We start from the raw sequence: 8749 nt of genomic DNA on the forward strand, positions 1-8749 counted from the left end.
GACAGCTAGACAAGTTCACCTGAAGGTAAGGAACAAAAGAAGCCCCATATGGCCTAAGGGCCAAGCTGTCGTCTCTATAATTTTGCCTGATCATCAATAAAGCTAACACCTGGGTCGGTTTCTCAATGGAGTTAGAACCTGGAGCAGAAAAAGTGAAAATTGTTATCCGATCCTAAACTAGAAGTTGATTTGGGATCATCATCCTCACCATTATTATTATTATTCTTCTACCAAAAGATAACTTGCAAACAAAAGAGAAGCAGCATTCATTGCTTGGCTTTTTGAGGAGGTATGCCATATGAGCCTGTTTTGCAAAGTCTGTCCAACCTCGTCTTCCCATACAGCGCACACCACGGTTCTTGTAGTTGGGGATGAAGATGCTGTATGTTCAAACTTAACCTTCCTTAACATGGTCAACACCGTGGATATTTGCTATCCTGGCTGCTGAACATCTCTGAACGCTCATCCTTTGTCCAAAGAAGTCCCCATCTTATGAGGCTTAGTGCAAGGTAGAGGTTACTGTAGAAACCAGATAGTCACTTCCCTTGCCCCTAGGATACAGGCGTGTGACCCAATCCCCACCAATTAGACAAACCCAGGCCCAGCTTTGACCCACAGGCAGGCCCCACGTGTAGTCTATTCTAGGAAGGGCAGTGGCAGGTACCTCCAATTTTCAGTGGCATCTGTGACCAATATTGTATCATTAATGGCCTGTCCCCAGCATCACCCTGTCAGACGTTGGCAGGGCAAGGGACAATGTCTGTGACCACTGGGGCTGGCGGGGGAGTCTCCACCTAACGAAGTCTACAACAGAACTGTTTCTGCACTTGCAGTCTCAATGTCTGACCCTCTTGAAGGTTCTGTGTTTACTAAATAGTCTTTAATAATTTCCATTTCTTCATAAAAGAACCAGAACTTGTTTCTAATGTTTGAAGCTAAGAGCTCTGACTGATATAGCCATTGAAATGACAGCCCCTTGGACCATGAACAACATGAGGGCAGAGGCCAAGTTTGCCTTGATCACCATTGTACCACTAAGAGTTCCCTTTGGCTTTATCTCCCAGGTTATGCTCAGAGACTCTATCAGTCAAGAATTCTTTGGTTGCAAGTGACAGCAATCCAAAGCAAACTAATTAATCACCCCCCAAAAAGGGACTAACTCTCATAACTGTAGTCTTGGGTTAGTGTTTGCTTTAGGAACAGCTGAACCCAGCAGCGCAAACAATGCTACAGCACACATTTCATGTACTTTCTTAGCTCTTTTTCTTTTTTCTCACTTGGCTTCATTCTCAGGCCATCTTTCTTATCACTTGGTTATAAAACTGCCACCATCAGTATCTCTAGGTTTACATCATTCTCATGATAATTCCAGAAAGAAGAGAAAAAGAACACAAACCTCTCTCTCCCAACATTCACACCTGATCACCCAAATGGCACTGATTGGCCTTGTTTGTGTTTTGGAGTAAACCCAGGACCACTCACTGGGCTCAGGAGAACAGGAATTCCAACTAGATAGAATGGGTAAGGAGCTTATCCCTGCAGTGTAGAAGGCAATGACAGCTGGGTGACGCCCCACTGGAGTCGCATTGCTTTGGGCGGGACTGTTCCCCAGAGTGATGCAGAAGTGACAAAAAGGGCAGATTTCCACCTCGGAACCGTAAGTAGCACAGAGTCTGTAGTCAAAAAAAGCTACTAGAATGGAAAGGAAACATCTTCTCCTAAGATCAATACAGTTCTCTATCTCTCCTGCCTCACTGGCCCACATACACACAACAGAAGGAAGAGGATTCAAACAGTTCTGGGGGCCCTGGAAAACGGCAGAGGAGCAATCCCAGTATTAGGGGACAAAGCTAACGTCTCTTGTTACACCAGGAGGGAAAGGAAAAACCACGAACTGAAGCATAAACTTCCTAACTGTCAGGACCATGTCTGGCAGGCAGTGAATACCTCATCATTCTCAAACAGACCATAAGCTTCAGGAAGCCTTCAGTAAATATCCTATTATATTGACAGGAATAAAGTTGAGAAGGCGTGGGCTATGTTTGAGGCAGTAGAGGCTGAAAGAGAAAAGAAAAAAACCTTGTTTCTGATGTCCCTTTGTATCTCACTCATATCCAGATACTGAAATTGAACCACCGCAATGAGCCAAGTATCATATTCCCAAAATATCTACCAGACATTCTTGCCATTTCAGCCTCACTGAATTACTGTGTGGTGCGGCCTTAGAAATATAAATCATGGAGAAGCAGGAAATACGTTTATTTCATTAACCCATCTAGGCCTTCATTTAAGGCCTGCTTAAGCCTCTCTTAGAAACAGCTCTGCAACCTCACCCTGAAAATATTGGGTTGGCCAAAAAGTTCGTTTGGGTTTTTCCGTAAGATGTTACAGAAAAACCCAAACGGACTTTTTGGCCAGCCCAATACCTTGCATTTTGTTTTCCAGCAGCAGCAAACCTGGTGATAGACTATCCTGTAATTCCTGCCTTTCCTCAAAAGTCCTCTCTTTCCAATTTAGTTGCCCAAATGGAGTGCAGAGCTTTAAGATGAGAACATCTTTGTATGGTTCTGTTTGTCATTTCTTGGTCTCCTGGGCAGTCGTTGGCCAGACTTGCTTCTCACTTCCATTCCAATCAACCAGTCACAAAGGGGAAGAAATTATTCCCAAGATTGGCAACAAACATCTGGATGGCATGCAAGAGCCCAGATGACCTTCGGCACAGAACTTGGTGCTCCGTGGAGGGGTTGCACATACAAAATGCTCAACTGATTGCACAAGTAACGAAGACAGATCATTCGGTCATAGCAAGCAACTTTGCATGCTCAGATGACAGAGCAGATACAGAGCAGAGTTTAGGATCAGAGGCCCTGGAGTTAGATGGCCTGAGCTCAGATTCAGGCCATGCACTTACCAGCTGGATGACTTTTGAGCCCATGACTGCCCTTCCCTAACTTCCATTTCCTCAGCAGTATTAATGTTTACCTCCAGGGACTATTGAGAGGCAGCCTCAAGGAAAAACTGTGTATAGGCGGAAACTATAACCTACAAAACATTACTCACTTTGTTATTATTATGACACCCAGACCAAGGAAGGCAAGAGACACATACTTAAGTGGCTCGGCTTAAGGTAAAATTTCAGAGTGTATCCTTGCCACCTTTCCTGTGAGAACCCCCTTGCTTTGTCATCCTGTCCCGTTTCCCAAGAGGCCTGTGTTGTTCTTCATTCTTATTCTCAGCACTTACTACGTTTCTCCTAAAACATCATGGCTGGCTCAGGCTTAGTGGCTTGATGTGTGATCCCTCCCACGGGTATTGGCGTTTAATAGGGAAGGAGACCCTAACTTCTCTCCTAACCACTAGAAGCTTCACCAGGCTCCTGGGAGACATCCCGAAAATGTCACCATCTGGGCCTTTCCCACATGATCGTGTTAAAGGTTTGGGAGAGTGAACAAGGAGAGGAAGAAGAAAGCAAAAGAGAACCTGTTGGGAGTTACTTGTTGCTCCCCAACGTGAAGAAGAGCCTAGTGCCTGGAACATGATAGCTGTTCCATAATCTTGAATGGATGAATAAATGATAGAATGAATGAACGAATGAACAAATAAGTGAAGAGCTGCCCCCAACAGATTCTTCACTCACAAGGAAAAAATCAGTGCAAGCTCACTTTGGCAGGGCACCTCTGAGCAGTAGCCAACTACAATGGCAAACTCCCTGACCAATCCTTTTTACTGGAATTACCAGTAAGCAGAATAACTGACTTGCCTTTCGCTGATTGGATTTTTACCTGCCTTCTTTCTGGAATGTGTTTTTAAAAAGAGGATGGGGGTGGTGAGGAAGAACACGATTTTCATAACAGTGAATGGAACAGGCATTGAAGTCTGTCATATCTGAGGCTAAGACCCAGTTCAGCCATGAATTATTTCTGTGATTGGGCAAATGACTAAACTTCAACTTTTACTTCTATCCATGAAGGAGAAACTCCTGTGGGATACTCCTTGCCCCACTGTTTAAAAAAGAACAGTAATAATGTATTGTGGGGTTTAAAACATATGTGAGAACAGTAGCATAAAGAACAATGGGGGAAATGAAAGTTTTAATGTTACATATCAAGTGGCATAATATTGGAAGGTAGACTGTGATTAAAGATGGATGCAGTAAACCCTAGAGCCATCGATTTACAAAAATAAGAAGAAAATCTGTCTTCACGCAGCTATGTAGTTGCAGAAGGTCTGGGGGATTTCTAGCAGCCCTCAGACCATACCTTGCAAACTGCAAGGAAAAAAAATCTCTCCATATGTTCCACAGTGGGGTTCTGTGGCTTAAGATGCCCCAGCTACCTTTTTGACATCATCTCTAGCCATTCTTCCTACTGCTTCCTCTGCTCCAGACACCCGGGTCTTTGTTGTTTCTTGAGCCCCTCAAGTGTACTCCTTACCCAAGGCCTTTGCACTTGCTGCTTTCCTCTGGCTGAAGACGTTTTCAATACGGAGCTGTAGGGCTTACTGCGTAAGTGTCACCTAATCAATAAAGCTTTCCCTGTTGACCACTCTACCAAAACTACTGCCCCTCATCCCACCCCCATTTCCTTGTCCTGCTTTATTTCTTCCATTGACTTATCATTATCTGTCATATTATTTATTTGTATGTTAATTGCCTGCTCCTCCCACCCACCACTATTCTGGATCCCCAAAAGACCTTACCACGTGATTATGAGTTGTTTCTCTCAAAGGGGAGGCATTTTTCCATGCCTCTTAGTTCGTCATCATTATGCCCGAAATGGTGTTTATGAGAAGTCAGCCTAGGCAGCACCCACTACCACGGACCATCTGTACTTCACAGGGGTTAAACCCACAACCATGTCCTCCTTGGAGCTAACCAGCAGGCCTGGTTCAGAGGTCTGCATCGGGCTTTCTGCTTTGCACGCACAGCCTTTTGTGCAGACTCCAGAGTCTGATGGCTGAAGCTTCTGCAAGACCCTAGGCACTGCTGAATCAGATGTTTTTCAGCTTCAGTGATTCACAAGTTCCAATTTGCAGAACTTTCTAAGGATAGCTATTTTGGGGAGCTCTTTTTCTCCGGCTACCTCTGAAATGAACTGTTCCCCACCCTCAGTTTCACCTAACAGCAAGGTGTTCCTCTGGAAGCCCAATCTGGGGCCATGCTTGTATACTGGCCCTGCTCTAGGCCTTGAAGACATGGCGATGCTCTGTGTTTAGTGTGATAGAAGTTGCTGTTGCAGTGCCTGACCCCAGGCAGGTCCATGCAGCCAAGCCTGACATCCTGTGTTTTCATGTAGCTCCAAGAAGTTGCTTTGTGCTCTCAGCTCTCTAGAAGCAGGGTCCCCTGAGGCACACCAGCACAGGAAAGAATTGTAGAGCTCTATTGGGGGGTACATGTGAATACACAGCTTTGGACAGAAGGGACCCAGCCACAGAAGACCTACTGTCCCATCTACTGAGTTCTAAGACACAGCAGGTTCTCAGGATGGGGAAAGACTCACTCTTCCAACCCATTTCACTCTAGAGTAATTAAGAAATCTGAATCAACTCTGTTAACTCCATCTGCTGAGATTGGGTCTTCTAGAAGCTGATACCAATGGGGTGCGGGGGGACAGTTGCTCTCCTGTCCATGTTTGTTTGGAGAATGCACAGACTTGGGCCAGTGTCTTCATTCCTGATGTTATCTGCTTAGCTCCTGCAGGAAAATGCCACTTCCATGAACAGGGATGGTGACAGGATGGGCCATATGATCAAGGAGCCTGACTTGAAGAAGGATCATCCCGGGCTCACAACAGAGCAATTAAAATCCTGGGCTCAGAATCCGGTCAGCCCACCCTGTATTTGAATCCAGCTCCACATTTAATCATTGGATGACCTGGGCAAGTTACTGCATGTTTCCAACACTGTTTCCCCATCTTGGAGATAAGGGAACACGAGGAACATTAAAAGAGGAGATGTATTAAAGGGTAGGCACACTGCCTGCAGCTCAGTCAGCACTTGGTAAATATTAACAATAATGATTTCTGTTTATGCTGGTACCACCACCCGCCAACCCACGGTAACCTGAGAGGAGCTGTGACAGGCATTGTTATGTGTCCATCTGATTCCATTTTACTTTTCACTTTCTAAGTACTATAGACTTGAAGACTATGCAGGAAGTTAGGTTGGGGTCAGGTGACTGAGTTCTGGCCAGTGGGATTTGAGCATAAATGATGGATGCCACGTACAGCCCTGCTCCTTAAAAGGCCCTGACTTGTGCTTTCTCTCACCCCCATTGGCACAGCTGGAAATGAAGGACCTCAAGAAGGCAGGACCACAGGATGAAAGAACCGCAGGATGGAAGTGCCTGCATGGAGACAGCATGACAGGAAGAGCTGCCCAAACTGTACTGCACTTGGTGAGAGTAAGAAACAGGCGTTTACCATATTGTGCCCCTGACATTTCAGGGTTTGTTACTTTCACATAACATAGCCCATCCAGACCAATTCAGAAATGAAAACTAGCTCAGGGAGTGGATGGAGGAAACTACTGGTGAAGATACAGTGGATATTCCCAGTCAGGTAGAGATGGGCAGTGTAAATTTTCATCAATAAGAAAATAATTGTCATAGTTTTCAAACAAAATTGATTGCTAATTTTCTATACAATTCCCTACTGGAACCAGAAAGTTGTAATAGCATGGGGCAGGTTTTATGACATGAAAACCTTAGACCCCACTTTCTGGTCTTTACAGAGCATCACTGCTGCTCCATTTCCATACCCCAAACTTCACAGGATTCTGTGGATTAAAAACATCCTCTCCATAAATTTCAGTAAATTAGCAGTGAATTTCTGCAGTGAAAACATATTCTCCTTTTAAAATTGCATGTGTCTCATCTGGGGACCACCTGTCAAAGGAAGCAGCCACTTGTAATTAAGGATACACAAAATCATAAATGATCACAGCCAGTTCATGTTAGAATGTGGCCACAGATGTTTAGCAAAACACCAGACTTCCTGGACCATGGCTGTCATATACAAATGGGCCAGATATTAACCCTGTAAAGCTCTGTTTTGAAGACGTGAAGGCCTTTGCATGTACTGTTCCCTCTGCCTGGAACGCTCACTCTTCATATAGCTAATTCTTCATCTTCAGACCTCTCCCCAAGGGTCACCTCTTCAGGTTTGCCTTCCCTGACTACCCTTTATACAAGAGGTATCCCCTCCCTTAATTCTTGACTCTGCACCCTATCCACTTCCTTTATAGCACTTACACAATCTGTAATTTTCAGGGATTTTGTTTACTTGTTTATTATCCATTTCTCCCCCTAGACCTACGTAACCATGAAATCCACCATGATCTCTAAAATTCCAAATATATGAGCTAATAAAGCCCCTGTAGTGTTTAAACCAGTTTCAGCTGAATTTGCTGATGTTACACCTGATTTTTACAGCTAAAAATCTTCCTAACAAATATCTCTCCTTTCTATAGTATATTATTGTCTTTCCTGATCTTTTGTATATAAATTAAAAATCTTGTATGTGTCAAGTCCTGTATTAAGTGATTTATTTAATCTTCACAATAACTCTGAAAGTTAGGAATCATTTAATGCTACTTTATAGGTGAGGAAATTAATGTCCAAAAGTTGTAACTAACATGGGTTACTTTTTGTCAAGCTTGCATCCCTTCTTGTGGGACAGGTGCCCTCCCCAACTCTGTGATTCTGAGGGAGCTGTCATTCAAGTATACCACAAGGGTAGGCACAGGATCGAGGCTAGCCAATTGGAGCATCTCTCCACCTGGACTCTGTGACTGGGCCAGAGGGAGACAAATGACCCAAAAAAAGCCAATCACAGTCCTTTCTTGGCACATAAATGCTAGGATAGTAAGAATCTCTCTCTGACTCTAGGATCACACAGTAAGAAGACCTCATAACCCTGTTACTACTGGGAGATCTCTTGCTGCCATGCAGAGAGAGCCTGCCTAAGAATAAAGCCCACATCCAGCGAGAGTGAGTGAAAAAGAGGCCAAGGGCATCACGTGAACTCCTGGATCCAGCTGTGCCTGAGACATACATCTTGGACTTCTCAGTTGCAAGAAGCAGTAAATTTGTCTTATTACTTAACATGGTCTGAGTTGGGTTTATACCACTTAATTCTCTTGATTTTCCTCAAAGTGACCACTTCCCATTAACCTCACTGACCTATCAGTTGACAACATGTCAGCTGTGCCAATCCAGCCACCCCTGTTTCCTCTCTACCCCTTACATGTCACATTTGGTCCAGCCTCTAGAACAGGCATATGCTATTCCTCCTACCTGACTGCCAAATTATGTCTTTCTAAAGGGGTTCACTTTTATTTTTTTATTTATTTACTTTTTTGTTGACGTATAGTTGATTAACAGTATTGTGTGTCAGATATACAGCAAAGTGATTCAGTTTATTTTTCCAGATTCTTTTCCATTCTAGGTTATTATAAGATATTGAACATAGTTCCCTGTGCTCTACAGTAAATCCTTTGTTTATGTACTTTATGTATAGTAGTTTGTATTATTAATCCCATACTCCTAATTTATCCCTCCCTCCCTCTCTTTTCCCCTCTGGGAGCCATAAGTCTGTTTTCTATGTCTGTGAGTCTGTTTCTGTTTGTATTATTTTTTAGATTCCACATAAAGTGATATCATGTAATATTTCTCTATCTGAGTTACTTCACTCAATATGATCGTCTCTAGGTCCATCCATGTTGCTGTAAATGGCAATATTTCATTCTTTTT

This window comes from Monodon monoceros, unplaced genomic scaffold, assembly GCF_005190385.1.
Source record: "Monodon monoceros isolate NGI ecotype Baffin Bay Population unplaced genomic scaffold, NGI_Narwhal_1 Super_Scaffold_6, whole genome shotgun sequence".
Classification (NCBI taxonomy): Eukaryota; Metazoa; Chordata; class Mammalia; order Artiodactyla; family Monodontidae; genus Monodon; species Monodon monoceros.